We start from the raw sequence: 15,780 nt of genomic DNA, 5'->3' as shown, positions 1-15,780 counted from the left end.
TTTTTTCAACAATTTGCGTTGTATGGAGGTGATTATTTAACTAGAGTTTATTCAACTGAACAATACATGAATACTTAAAAGTGTACTTACTTAACACATTGCTTTTGCACTACTTATATCTAAAACTTTCTCATCTTCCTTCACACCTGGAACAGGTCACTGGGCACAGTCCGCAGGAACGAGGGGTAGGAGAGTTTATCTGTCAGACAGGTACAGGTCGCAAAGTAGCTCACCTGTGGGGAGAACAATATATTATACATGTTAAACTATCTATCTCTGTCTCTGTCTCTCTCAATTCAAGAGGCTTTATTAACATGAGAAACATACAGTTGAACATACAGTTGAAACAAGTCAGAAGTTTACAAACATCTGAGCTAAATACATTTCAACTCAGTTTTTCACAATTTCTGACATGTAATCCTACTGCAAATTCCCTGTCTTAGGTCAGTTAGGATCACCACTTTACTTTAAAAATGTGAAATGTAAGAATTATAGTAGAGAGAAAAATGTATTTCAGATTTGATTTCTTTCATCACATTCCCAGTGGGTCAGAAGTTTACATACACTCAATATTTGTTAGCATTGCCTTTAAATTGTTTAAATTGGGTCAAACATTTTGGGTAGCCTTCCACAAGCTTCCCACAATAAGTTGGTTGAATTTTGGCCCATTCCTCCTGACAGAACTGGTGTAACTGATTCAGGATTGTAGTCCTCCTTGCTCGCGCACCCTTTTTCAGTTTTGCCCACAAGTTTTCTATAGGATTGAGGTCAGGGCTTTGTGATGGCCACTCCAATACCTTGACTTTGTTGTCCTTAAGCCATTTTGCCACAACTTTAGAAGTATGCTTGGGGTCATAGTTCATTTGGAAGAACCATTTGCGACCAAGCTTTAACTTCTGACTGATGTCTTGAGATGTTGCTTCAATATATCCACATATTTTTACATCCTCATGAAGCCATCTATTTTTGTGAAGTGCACAAATCCCTCCTGCAGCAAAGCAGCCCCACAACATGCTGCTCTCACCGCAGTGCTTCACGGTTGGGATGGTGTTCTTCATTGTCCATTTGGAAGACCCATTTGCGACCAAGCTTTAACTTCCTGAATGATCTTGAGATGTTGCTTAAATATATCCACCTAATTTTTAAGTGCACCAGTCCCTCCTGCAGCAAAGCACCCCCACAACATAACGCTGCCACCCCCATGCTTCACGGTTGGGATGGTGTTCTTCAAGCTTGCAAGCCTCCCCCTTTTCCACCAAATATAACGATGATCATTATGGCCAAACAGTTCTATTTTTGTTTCATCAGACCAAAGTACATTTCTCCAAAAAGTACGATCTTTGTCCCCATGGGCAGTTGTAAACCATAGTCTGGCTTATTTATGGCGGTTTTGGAGCAGTGGCTTCATCCTATCTGAGTGACCTTTCAGGTTATGTCGGTATAGATACTTTTGTACCTGTTTCCTCCAGCATCTTCACAAGGTCCTTTGCTGTTGTTCTGGGATTGATTTGCACTTCTTGCACCAAAGTACGTTCATCTCTAGGAGACAAAACGTGTCTCCTTCCTGTGCTTGTGATACAGTGAATTATGAGTGAAATAATCTGTCTGTAAACAATTGTTGGAAAAATACTTGTCTCATGCACAAAGTAGATGTCCTAACAGACTTGCCTAAACTAGAGTTTCTTAACAAGACATTTGTGGAGTGCTTGAAAAATGAGTTTTAATGATTCCAACCTAAGTGTATGTAAACTTCAGACGTCAACTGTATGTTTACATTGACAAAGCAAGTGAAAGGGATGAACAAAAGTAAAATAAAATAAATAAAATAAATAATAAAATAAAGTACGTTTTCACAAGTTCAAAATAGTAGCGACATTTCAAATGTCAAATTATGTCAAATTATAACAATTATTAACATAAATATGGGTTGTAATTTACAATGGTATTTGTTCTTCACTTGTTGCCCATTTCAACAGGTCACATATTGCTATTATGGATGCACACTGTGGTATATAAACACTGGACTTGTTTTTGTATTCTTTGTGGGTCTGTGGAATCTGAGGGAAATATGTGTCGTTAATATGGTCATACATTTGGCAGGAGGTTAGGAAGTGCAGCTCAGTTTCCACCTCACTTTGTGGACAGTGTGTACATATCCTGTCTTCTCTTGAGAGCCTGGTTTGCCTTCGGTGGCTTTTCTCAATAGCAAGACTATTCTCACTGAGTCTGTGGATAGTCAAAGCTTTCCTTAATTTTGGGTCAGTCACGGTGATCAGGCATTCTGCCATTGTGTACTCTCTGTTTAGGGCCAAATAGCATTCTAGTTTGCTTAGTTTTTTTGTTAGTTCTTTCCAATGTGTCAAGTAATATATTTCTTTATCATGATTTGGTTGGGTCTAATTGTTTTGTTATACTGGGACTCTCTGGGGTCGGTTTGTGTTTGTGAACAAAGCCCCAGGACCAGATTGCTTAGGGGACTCTTCTCCAGGTTCATCTCCCTGTAGGTGATGGCTTTGTTATGGAAGGTTTGGGAATCGCTTCCTTTTAGGTGGTTTTAGAATTTAACGGCTCTTTTCTGGATTTTGATAATTTGTGGGTATCTGCCTAATTCTGTTCTGCATGCATTATTTGGTGTTTTATGTTGTACACTGAAGATTTTTTTGCAGAATTCTGCATGCAGAGTCTCAATTTGGTCTTGTCCTATTTTGTCCTAATTCTTGATTTGTGAGCGGACCCCAGACCTCACAACCAGAAGGACAATGGGTTCTATAACTGATATATTTTTTAGAAAGATCCTAATTTGTATGTCAAATTTTATGTTCCATTTGATGCCATAGAAGGCCATTTTTGCCCTGTCTCTGTGCTTAAACTTATAAACGTATACTTATATATACTTGTATACTGTGTAGAGCCAGCGTGCCAAGAGGACTTTACTGTAGGCAATATAATATGCAGAGAACTAGACTGTAGTGGAAATATAAGAGAGGCAGCGTGCCAAGAGGACTACAATGTAAATATGGTGTAGAGCCAGCATGGAAAGAGAACCAGACTGTAGAGAACAAAATAAGAGAGGCAATGTGCCAAGAGGACTAGACTGTAGGGGAAATCCTGTTTAGAGCCAGCTTGCCAAGAGGACTAGACTGTTAGACTGCTAGATCGAATACCAGAGCTGATGAACATCTGTCGTTCTGCCCCTGAACAAGGCAGTTAGGCCACAGTTCCTAAGCCGTCATTGTAAATAAGAATTTGTTCTTAACTGACTTGACCAGTTAAATAAAGGTTAAATAAATAAATGAAATAACATTTTTGGATAGGCTTCCATTAAACAACACTCTCTGTGTTCTGTTAGACAGGTAACTCTTTATCCACAATATAGCAGGGGGTGTAAAGCCATAACAGATACATTTTTCCAGCAGCAGACTATGATCAATAATGTCAAAACCCTCACTGAAGTCTAACAAAACAGTCCCCACAAACTTTTTCTCATACATTTTTCTCAGCCAATCATCAGTCCTTTGTAAAAGTGCTGTGCTTGTTGAATGTCCTTCCATATAAGCGCGCCAAAAAGTCTGTTGTCAATTTGTTTACTGTAAAATAGCATTGTATCTGGTCAAACACTATTGTTTCCAAAAGTTTACTAAGGGTTGGTTGCTAGTTAAGGGGGCTTTACTATTTTTAGTTAAGGGAATGACTTTTGTTTCCCTAACCCCGAGGGAACACACACTTTCTAGTAGCCTTAAATTGAATATATGGAAAATAGGAGTGGCAATATCATCCGCTATTCCGGTAGCTTGTCATTGTTGATAGACAACAATAATTTTTTCACCTCTTCCACACTCACCTTACCGAATTCAAAATTACAATGCTTGTCTTTCATCATTTGGTCAGATAGACTTGGATGTGTAGTGTCAGCGTTTGTTGCTGGCATGTCATGCTTAAGTTTGGTAATATTGCCAATGGAAAAAATCCTTAAAGTTGTTGACAATATCAGTAGGTTTTGTGATGAATGAGCCATTTCATTCAATGGATGATGGAGCTGCTTTTTTGTCCAAAATGCCATTTAAAGTGCTCCAAAGCTTTTTACTATCATTCTTCAAGTTATGTTTCTCTGTGTCATAGTGTAGTTTCGTCTTTGACACACTCTGACCATGATTTGCGTTGTTTGTTTCTATGTTTTGTTTGGTCAGGGTGTGATAGGAGTGGGCATTCTATGTTGTATGTCTAGTTTGTCTATTTCTATGTGTTTTGGCCTGATATGGTTCTCAATCAGTGGCAGGTGTTTGTCATTGTCTCTGATTGGGAACCATATTTAGGTAGCCCATTTTGTATTGTGGTGCCTGTGTTATTGTCTACGTGATGTTGCATGTTAGCACTCAGTTTCGATAGCGGTCACGGTCCTTTTGTTATTTTGTTTGTTTGTTCAGTGTACTTCATGTTTTTTCATCATTCATTAAAAGTATGTATTCACACTACACTGCGCTTTGGTCTCCTCACTACGACGATCGTGACACTCTTCTTTTTATTCTGTTTAGTCACATGATTTCTCAATTTGCAGTATTGGTTGTGCAGCCAGACTTATTTGCCATTTCTTTTGCCTCATCCCTCTCAACCATACAATATTTCCATTCCTCATCAATCCAAAGGGATTTAACAGTTTTTACAGTTATTTTCATAATGAATGCATGCTTATTAGTAACTGGGATAAGCAATTCCATAAATGTGTCAAGTGCAGCATCTGGTTAGTTGTCATTACACACCACGGACCAACAAATATGATTTTCATCAACATCATACTGTAGAAATCTCTACAAAATGTATTGTATAACCTCTTATACACTATATTAGTGTCACAACTTCCGCCGAAGTCGGTTCCTCTCCTTGTTCGGGTGGCGTTCGGCGGTCGACGACACCGGCCTTCTAGCCACCGCCGATCCACTTTTCATTTTCCATTTGTTCTGTCTTTGTCTTATCACACCTGGCTTCACTCAACCAATTACTTGTTTATTAATTAACCCTCTGTTCCCCATGTTGTGTTCGTGAGTGATTGTTTATTGTATTTTCGGTCCGTGTTTGTGAGCTATCATTGTTGCTTTGTATATTTGTATTTTTTGAGTAAATTACTTTATAACTCATATCTGCTGACTCCCTACACCAGCTACACATAGGACCGCTACAATTAGACCCATCGTTTGAAACATTGTTTTTCCTAGATATGTAACTATAATATAACTATAATGTGATCACTACATTCCATGGATTTGGATACTGCTTTCAAGCAAATATATGCAGCATTAGTAAAGATGTGATTAAATCATGCTGATTTCAGTCCTGTTCTGTTTTTAACCACCCTGGTAGGTTGACTGATAACCTGAACCAGGTATATGTACTTTACTACTTATATTTTTAACAACTTATACTCCACTACATTCCTAAACAAAATACTGTACATTTTACTCCATATATTTTCCCTGACAGTCAAAAGTACATTTAGAATATTCAGCAGGACAGGAATATGGTCAAATTCACACACATCAAGAGAACATCCCTGGTCATCCCTGCTGCCTCTTATCCGGTGGACTCAATAAACATACATGCTTCATTTGTAAATGATGTCTGAGTGTTAGTGTGTGGCCCTGGCTGTCGTAAATAAAATAAAATAATTACAATTTTGGTGTCTGGTTTGCTTAGAATATAATGCATGTGAAATTATTTACAATGTTTCTTTTACTTTTCATACTAGGGTACATTTTAGCAATTACTTTTAGACTTTGACTCAAGAAGTATTTTACTGGGTGACTTTCACTTTTACTTGACCTCAGGAGGCTGAAGAAATTCGGCTTGTCACCAAAAGCACTCACAAACTTCTACAGATGCACAATCGAGAGCATCCTGGCGGGCTGTATCACCGCCTGGTACGGCAACTGCTCCGCCCTCAACCGTAAGGCTCTCCAGAGGGTAGTGAGGTCTGCACAACGCATCACCGGGGGGAAACTACCTGCCCTCCAGGACACCTACACCACCCGATGTTACAGGAAGGCCATAAAGATCATCAAGGACATCAACCACCCGAGCCACTGCCTGTTCACCCCGCTATCATCAAGAAGGCGAGGTCAGTACAGGTGCATCAAAGCTGGGACCGAGAGACTGAAAAACAGCTTCTATCTCAAGGCCATCAGACTGTTAAACAGCAAACACTAACATTGAGTGGCTGCTGCCAACACACTGACACTGACTCAACTCCAGCAACTTTAATAATGGGAATTGATTGGAAATGATGTAAATATATCACTAGCCACTTTAAACAATGCTACCTTATATAATGTTACTTACCCTACATTATTCATCTCATATGCATACGTATATACTGTACTCTATATCATTGACTGTATCCTTATGTAATACATGTATCACTAGCCACTTTATCTATGCCACTTTGTTTACATACTCATCTCATATGTATATACTGTACTCGATACCATCTACTGTATATTGCCTATGCTGCTCTGTACCATCACTCATTCATATATCCTTATGTACATATTCTTTATTCCCTTACACTGTGTATAAGACAGTAGTTTTGGAATTGTTAGTTAGATTACTTGTTGGTTATTACTGCATTGTCGGAACTAGAAGCACAAGTATTTCGCTACACTCGCATTAACATCTGCTAACCATGTGTATTTGACAAATAAAATTCGATTTGATTTGATTTGATAACTTGCACAAACATACAATCAAACAATCCCTGACAAAGACATGAGGGGAAAGAGAGGGTAAATACACAATGTAATTGATGGGATTGAAACCAGGTGTATGTAAGACAAGACAAACCAATGGAAAATGAAAAATGGATCAGCGATGGCTAGAAGGTCGGGGACGTCGACTGCCAAACACCGCCCGAACAAGGAGAGAGACCAACTTCCCAATACAGTCGTGACCATTGAACTTCCCAATACAGTGGCTGGAGAAGGGAATTGAGAAATCCCCCTATTCCCATTAGTTGAGGTCCAGACCTCCCACAGCAGGCAGTGCCCATTCAGATCCAGAGAGAGGGAAAGTAACCGAAATCGATGACGAAGCCGCTGCTGGAGTCGTAGATGTCTCAGACACAGGCAGTCTCAGAGATGAATGTGCAGGTAGATCAGGCACCAGTCCAGTGCTGATTGGAACACTTCTATCTGTCATCATGTCTTTGCCGTCATTAATGCCATGACGATTATTTTATGAAATCAATTAACTACATTTCATTATTACGGGATAGGGGCAGCATTTTCACTTTGGATGAATTGCGTGCCCATAGTGAACTGCCTCCTACTCTGTCCCATATGCTAATATATGCATATTATTATTAATATTGGATAGAAAACACTCTGACGTTTCTAAAACTGTTTGAATGTCTGTGAGTATAACAGAACTCATAGGGCAGGCAAACTTCCAAACAGGAAGTGGAAATTCTGGGGCTGGTTGATTTTCAACTCATCGCCTATTCACATCCAAATAAGATATGGATCTGTTAACACTTCCTACGCCTTCCACTAGATGTCACCAGTCAGTAGAATGTGGAATGAAGCCTCTAGTGTGATGTGGGACCGGATGGCAGCTATTTGAGTCACTGGTCTGGCAGAAAGCCATTTCCTGGTTATGCAGAGTAGCCATGACTCTGTAGACAAAATGAATGCTCCGGTTGGAACGTTATTGGATATATATGATAATAACATCCTGAAGATTGATTCTCTACTTAGTTTGACCAGTTTATTCGACCTGGAATATAACTTTTTAAAGTTTTCTGTTGACTCCAACATGGCGGAGAAATATATTTACTTCTGAGCGCCGTCTCAAATGATTGCATGGTATGCTTTTTTCCTAACGTTTAAAAAAATCTGACACAGTGGTTGCATTAAGAACCAGTGTATCTTTAATTATATGTAAAACATGTATCTTTCGTTAAAGTTTATGATGAGTATTTCTGTTATCTGACGTAGCTCTCTGTAAATACTCCGGATATTTTGGAGGCATTTCTGAACATGGCGCCAATGTAAATTGAGATTTGTGGATATAAATATGCATATTATCGAACAAAACATAAATGTATTGTGTAACATGATGTGTCATCTGATTGTCATGTTCTGACCTTAGTTCCTTTGGTTTTGTCTGTGTTTTAGTAGGTTCAGGGCATGAGTTGGGGTGGGCAGTCTATGTTTGATTTTCTATGTTGGTTTTTGAGTTCGGCCTAGTATGGTTCTCAATCAGAGGCAGCTGTCAATTGTTGTCCCTGATTGAGAATCATACTTAGGTAGCCTGGGTTTCACTTTTGGTTTGTGGGTGTTTGTTTCCGTGGGAGTGTTTGGGCCACATGGTACTGTTTCGTATTGTTCACATCGTTTATTGTTTTGTTCCAGTGTTCAGTTTGCTTATTAAAAAGACATGAACATTTACCACACTGCACCTTGGTCCTCCTCTCTATCTCCAGAAGACATCCGTTACAGAAACACCCACCACCAAAGGACCAAGCAGCGTGGTAAGGAGCAGCAGCAGGAGAGGCAGCGATATTTGGAGAACTGGACTTGGGAGGAGATTCTGGACTGCAAAGGACCCTGGGCACAGCCAGGGGAATATCGCCGCCCCAAATCAGAGCTAGAGGCAGCGAAAGCAGAGAGGTGCCGGTATGAGGAGGCAGCACGGCAGCGCGGCTGGAGCCCGAAATTCAGCCCCAAAAATGTTTTGGGGCGGACACACGGGGAGTGTGGCGAAGTCAGGTAGGAGACCTGTGCCAACTCCCCGTGCTTACCGTCGAGAGAGAGGGCGTCGTACTGGTCAGGCACCGTGTTATGCGGTGGAGAGCAAGGTGTCCCCAGTACGCATGCTTAGCCCGGTGCACTACATCCCAGCTCCCCGTATCGGCCGGGCTAGAGTGGGCATCGAGCCAGGTGCCATGAAGCCGGCTCTGCGCATCTGTTCTCCAGTGCGTCTCCTCGGGCCGGCGTACATGGCACCAGGCTTACGCATGGTGTCCCCGGTTCTCCAGCACAGCCCAGTGCCGGCTATTCCACCTCGCCGCACTGGCCTGACTACAGGGAGCATTAAACCAGGTAAGGTTAGGCAGGCTCGGTGCTCAAGAGCTCCAGTGCGCCTTCACGATGCGGTCTATCCGGTGCCACCTCCACACACCAGCCCTCCGGTGGCAGCCCCCGCACCAGGCTGTCTCTCCGTCTTATCCCTACAGGTGCTCCCGCCTGTCCAGCACTGCCAGAGCCTTCCTCCTGCCCAGTGCTGCCAGAGTCTCCCGTCTGTCCTGAGCCGCCAGATTCTCCCATCTGTCCTGAGCTGCCAGAGTCTCCCGTCTGTCCTGAGCCGCCAGAGTCTCCTGTCTGTCCTGAGCCGCCAGAGTCTCCCATCTGTCCTGAGCCGCCAGAGTCTCCCGTCTGTCCTGAGCTGCCAGAGTCTCCCGTCTGTCCTGAGCCGCCAGAGCTGCCAGTCTGTCCTGAGCCGCCAGAGCCGCCAGCCAGCCAGGAGCTGCCAGAGCTGCCAGTCAGCCAGGAGCCGCCAGAGCCGTCAATCAGCCAGGAGCCGCCAGCCAGCCAGGAGCCGCCAGAGCCGTCAGTCAGTCAGGAGTTGCCAGAGCCGTCAGCCAGCCAGGAGCTGCTAGAGCCGTCAGTCAGCCAGGTGAGGCCAGAATCGCCCTTCACTCCGGAGCTGCCGGAGTCTCCCGCCTGTCCGGCGCCGGAATCTCCCGTCCATTCAGGACCCATGGCTTGGGTCCCCAGTCCAAGGTCGGCGGCGTCGGTCGCCGCTCTAAAGAGGCCACGGAGGCGGCCTAAGAGGTGCAAAAAAACTATGGTGAAGTGGGGTACTGTTTCGTTTTGTTCACATCATGTATTGTTTTGTTCCAGTGTTCAGTTTGTTTATTAAAAAGCCATGAACATTTACCACGCTGCACCTTGGTCCTCCTCTCTATCTCCAGACGACATCTGTTACACGGATGAAGATTATCAAAGGTTAGTGATTCATTTTATCTCTAATTCTGCATTTGTGATACTATCTTTGGCTGGGAAAAATGGCTGTGTTTTTTTGGATTTGGTGGTGATCTAACATAAATATATGTTGTGTTTTCGCTATAAAACATTTTAAAAAATCGGACAAGATGGGTAGATTAACAAGATGTTAATCTTTCATTTGCTGTATTGGACTTGTTAACCTCTTGCGACGAGCAATCCCGTATCCGGGAGCGTAATCATAGCCTCAAATGCATTAGCATAACGCAGCGGACATAAATACCCCTAGAAACTTTTCCTATTCATGAAAATCGCAAATGAAATGAAATAAATATATTCAAACACAAGCTTAGCCTTTTGTTAACAACACTGTCATCTTACATTTGTGTAAGTTTATCATGGCATAATGCTATGCTAGCACTGCTGGCAGCAGGCAACATTTTCACAAAAATGAGAAAAGCAACCAAATTAAATCATTTACCTTTGAAGAACTTCGGAAGCTTTCACTCAGGAGACTCCCAGTTAGATAGCAAATGTTCCTTTTTTCCAAAAATATTATTTTTGTAGGCGAAATAGCTCCCGTTTCTTCATCATGCTTGGCTGAGAAATCGACTGGAAAATGCTGCAACTATAACGCCAAACTTTTTTCAAAATTTGCTCCATAATATCGACAAAAAAATGCAAATTTTGGGATGAAAAACGTTCCCGTTTTAAACAAGATATTTCGTCACGAAAATATGCTCGACTATGCATAGAATTGACAGCTTTGGAAAGAAAACACTCTGATGTTTCCAAAACTGCAAAGATATTGTCTGTGAGTGCCACAGAACTGATGTTACAGGCGAAACCCAGGTAAAAATCCAACTAGGAAGTGCCGCATTTTTTGAAACCGCCTCATGCCAATGACTCCTTATATGGCTGTGAATGAGCTACAAATGAGCTTACGTTTTCCACGTATTCCCCAAGGTGTCTACAGCATTGTGACGTCTTTTTACGCATTTCCATTGAAAAATAGCCGTAAGGAACCATATATAGCAAGTGGTCACATGGTGTCCCCGCAGAAAATCTTGCGTAAAATACTGAGGTAGCCATTTTTCCAATCGCTTCTTATGAGAAACCAATTGCCTCGACGGAAATATTATCGAATAGATATGTTAAAAACACCTTGAGGATGGATCCTACACAACGTTTGCCGTGTTTCTGTCGATATTATGGAGTTTTTGTTTTGAAAAAAGTTTGGCTTTGTAGTGGTAGCATTTTCCGGTCGATTTCTCAGCCAAGCATGATGAACAAAAGGAGAGCGAGAGAGAGAGAGAACCTCAGCCAAAAGAGCACGTTTTGACACTGTTCTCTGCCTACTTCAATACAGGATGGAAGAGGAGAAGCAGATGGAGACGACTTCCTTAGCAGGCAAGTTCCATGTAGCACAGGTCATTCCAATAGGGACAGATGTTCCCCACAAGGAGAGAAACATCCATTAGACCCGAGCAGCATCCTGCCATAGGTGTTGAGAACGAGAAAGGTCCAATTTGCATTTTCTAAGTTTGTGCAGAATTGAGATTTGTTTGCTACGCATAGCTACCTCATTCCTGCAATCCCCCGCTAGCAAACAACTGCCGCATCAGAACTCCGGATTGTTCCGGACAAGAGCATAAGAAACACAGCTGGAAATGTTCGTTAGCTATTCCAGGAAGCAGGCTCCATTACAATCTTGCTAGCTAGCTAGCTAGCTGACTAGTTGGTAGCAGATGTTGACACTGGTATCTGAGTTCTTGAGTTCAGAAGTTTTTAGCGTTGAGTTGGTGTCTCCCGACAGCAGTTGTCCCCCTGTATGTTTATCGAAGAAGACGTGAGCTTCATTGGCAGTAGAAAATGTGTGTTGTGTTCTGGAAAGTCAAGATGATTTTTTTACTTAATTTCTGACAAATACTCCTAATCTTGAAGAGACTTGCCACATGTGGTGGAGAACGCGGACAAATGGACTAACCATACCGCTGGTTAGGTAGAAGAAGAAAAAAGTTCAGTTAGCACTCCAAATGGTAGTCAGTTTTTTTTGTGTGGCTTTGTTTGGTTAGGACAGTTTTCTCTGGAAAATTCATATGGAGGGAGCCATATAGGCCCTGTTAAAAGCGGCAGCCGCCCAACAAGAAGCAACTAGAGCTAAAGAAATAGCTCATCAGGATGCAATGTGAATGTATCAGGACACGTTACAGGTCCAGCACCGCACGAACCAGCTGCTCCGAGAGGAGCAAGAGAGAAACACCCGGGAGTTAAGAGAAGGCCTAAAGGAGGGAGCGGACCAAATTGGGGCTCAGCTACCAGCTGCAAATACCCAGAGGCGGGCCAATCATTTTCTTAAAAAAAGAAAAAGCAGGAGGCTGTGGGAGCATATCTCACCACCTTCGAAAGAACGGCAGAGAGGGAGAAGTGGCCGAAAGAAGAATGGGCAGGGCTTCTGGCACCATACCTGGCAGGGTATGCTCAAATAACGTATTTCAACCTGGAGTTGAAAGATCCACAGGATTACAATAAACTAAAGGGAGAGATTCTGTATAGACTGGGAGTGACCGATACCGCGAGGGCACACCGCTTCCACCAATGGTCCTACTGACCTGGACAACCCTCCCAAACACAGATGTTCAACTTGATTCACCTGGCACGGAAATGGTTGCAACCGGAGACCCGTTCATCCGCTGAGATTGTCGAGACCAGCGTACTCAACCAGTTTCAGTGAGGTTTACCCCAAGAAGTTTGACGATGGGATGGCCAGACAAGGTACTTTCCGCCGGCCATCTCGTGGGCCTGGTTGAACGGTATTGTACGGCAGGAACAGCTGAGCAGGCACAGGAGAAAAGTTCCCCATTCCCCAGGCCTGGGCGAACCAGCGAACAGGGTAAGACTGTCCCAACATTTGGAGGGGGAAGAGAGCAGCGTGGGGCCATGAGGAAAGAATCACAATGGGGCCGAGACACTACGGACAAAGCAGGAAAACGGGACCGGGGGTTGAGGGTGTCTCCTCGCCCGAAACCCTATTATCTGTTACAATTGTAATCGACCAGGACATATTGCAGCCTACTGCCCTATTAAAGAAGAGCCAATGCAATGTAACCTCAGTGGAAAAGAAAAATCTGATATATGGTATGCATGTCCTGTGTTAACCTCTAGGGGGCACTATTTGTATATTTGGAAAAATAACATTCCCAAAGTAAATGATATTCCCAAAGTATTTCTCAGGACCAGATGCTAGAATATGCATATAATTGACAGAATAGGATAGAAAACACTCTAATGTTTCCAAAACTGTCAAAATATTGTCTGTGAGTATAACAGAACTGATATTGCAGGCGAAACCCTGAGAAAAATCTAACCAGGAAGTGGCTTCTATTTTGAAAACTCCATGTTCCATAGCCTCCCATCGCTCCATTTACAGGGATATCAACCAGATTTATTTTCCTATCGCTTCCTCAAGGTGTCAACAGTCTTCAGACATAGTTTCAGGCTTTTATTTTGAAAAATTAGCCAGAACGATAACATCGCGTCAAGTGGTCACATGAGTTTTGCTCGCGCAACAGAGTTTGGATAGGTATTGCCTTTCCCTCTCCTACTGTAAAAGACATTTGCGGTTGATATATTATCGATTGTATATTTTGAAAACAACCTGAGGATTGATAATAAAAAACGTTTAACATGTTTCAGTGGACATTACAGATATTATTTGGTATTTGTCTGCGTTGTCGTGACCGCTCTTTCCTGTGGATTTCTGAACATAATGCTCCAAACAAACAGAGGTATTTTGGATATAAAAATAATCTTTATAGAACAAAAGGAATGTGTTGTGTAACTGGGAGCCTCGTGAGTGAAAACATTTGAAGATCATCATAGGTAAACAATGAATTTGATTACTTTTCTGATTTTCGTGACCAAGCTACCTGATGCTAAGTGTACTTAATGTTTTGTCATGCGATCGATAAACTTACACAAACGCTTGGATTGCTTTAGCTGTAAAGCATCATTTCAAAATCTGTGTTTTGCAATATTGCACTTGTGATTTCATGAATATTAATATTTTTAGTAATATTATTTGACTGAGGCGCTATGCTATTAAGCGGTTGCTGATGACAATTATCCCTCTTAAGGGATGGGTAGCGTCAAGAAGTTTTAACCACTGTACTTGAAAGATCAAAGAAACAAACATATGTGTGGAAAAAGGTTCAAACACTGCTGGATTCTGGCAGTATGCTAACCCTGGTCCTTGCAAACCTAGTGCCAACTCATAAACGGGATACAAGTCAGGATATCAGTGTTACGTGCATTCATGTGGATACCCGTCTGTACCCCACAGCCTTAGTGAGCATACAAACCGAGGTGTGCTGGATTATGAGGTCGGCGTGATCCAGAAGATGCCATATGATGTAATACTGGGTAGGTACTTTCCTAACTTTGCAAAGTTAGGCCAAAAGAACGACATACTTGAGAGGCCAACAACCCTGATCAAGCAGGAAGTAGCATGTATCCTTCAACCAAAACCAAGAAAACGGGACTCCCAGGAGCCAACCTCACAGGGGCTAGTAGGGGAGGATGAGGAAAAAGTGGCAGACCTTGTTGATAACAAGCAGCCCGGTACTAGTGATGTGGTATAACAGTTGATGGTCCTCACCCGGTACCGGAGGACAGTACTGGATCTAGCTCATGGGCACATTCTGGGTGGGCACCTTGGTATCGATAAAACCTGAGACCGGATTGTAAGGAAGTTTTACTGGCTAGGAATTCAGGCTGAAGTGGCTCGGCATTGTGGAGAGTGCCCGGAGTGCCAGTTAACAGCTCCCTGACCAGCTCTTAGAAGCCCGTTAGTGCCACTCCCCATAATCAAATCGCCATTTGAGAGGATAGTGACAGATATAGTGGGCCCACTACCCAAATCTGCCAGAGGGCACCAATACATTCTGGTCATTCTATATTATGCCACTCGCTATCCAGAAGCCATTCCCCTTCGGACAATGGCTTCCAAAAATATTGCCAAGGAATTAGTGCTCCTGTTCACCAGGGTAGCTGTTCCAAAGGAGATCCTTACTGACCAGGGGACCCCCTTTATGTCCCGCCTTATGGCGGACCTTTGTAAATTGTGGTAGGTGAAATAGTTGAGGACATCGGTTTACCATCCATAGACGGACGGGCTGGTTGAGAGATTCAACCGTACCCTGAAGTCAATGCTCATGAAGGTAATCGATAAGGATGGGAAAAACTGGGATAGCATGTTGCCGTATCTGATGTTTGCCATTAACCTGTTGGTAATAGGGGGCAGTATTTTCATTTTTGGAGAAAAAAAAACGTTCCCGTTTTAAACGGGATATTTTGTCAGGACAAGATGCTAGAATATGCATGTAATTGACAGCTTTGGATAGAAAACACTCTAACGTTTCCAAAACTGTAAGATATTGTCTGTGAGTACAACAGAACTTATGTTGCCGGCGAAAGCACCATATTTTGAAAGAGCTGCGTTCCAATGAGTCCCAATTGAGCTGTGAATGTCCTATCAACGAGCTTACGCTTTCTACATATTCCCCAAGGTGTCTACAGCATTGTGACGTAGTTTTACGCATTTATGTTGAAGAATAGCCATAGGCGGCTACATTGCGTAAGTGGTCACCTGATGGCTCCCATGGTGACTCTCGCATAAAATACAGAGGTAGTGATTACTCCAATCGGTCCTACTGAAAAACGAATTGTCCCAACGGATATATTATCGAATAGATATTAGAAAAACACCTTGAGGATTGATTATAAACAA

This window comes from Oncorhynchus kisutch, linkage group LG18, assembly GCF_002021735.2.
Source record: "Oncorhynchus kisutch isolate 150728-3 linkage group LG18, Okis_V2, whole genome shotgun sequence".
Lineage (NCBI taxonomy): Eukaryota > Metazoa > Chordata > Actinopteri > Salmoniformes > Salmonidae > Oncorhynchus > Oncorhynchus kisutch.
The sequence above is the reverse complement of the archived record's forward strand: the minus strand, read 5'-3'. Positions refer to the sequence as shown.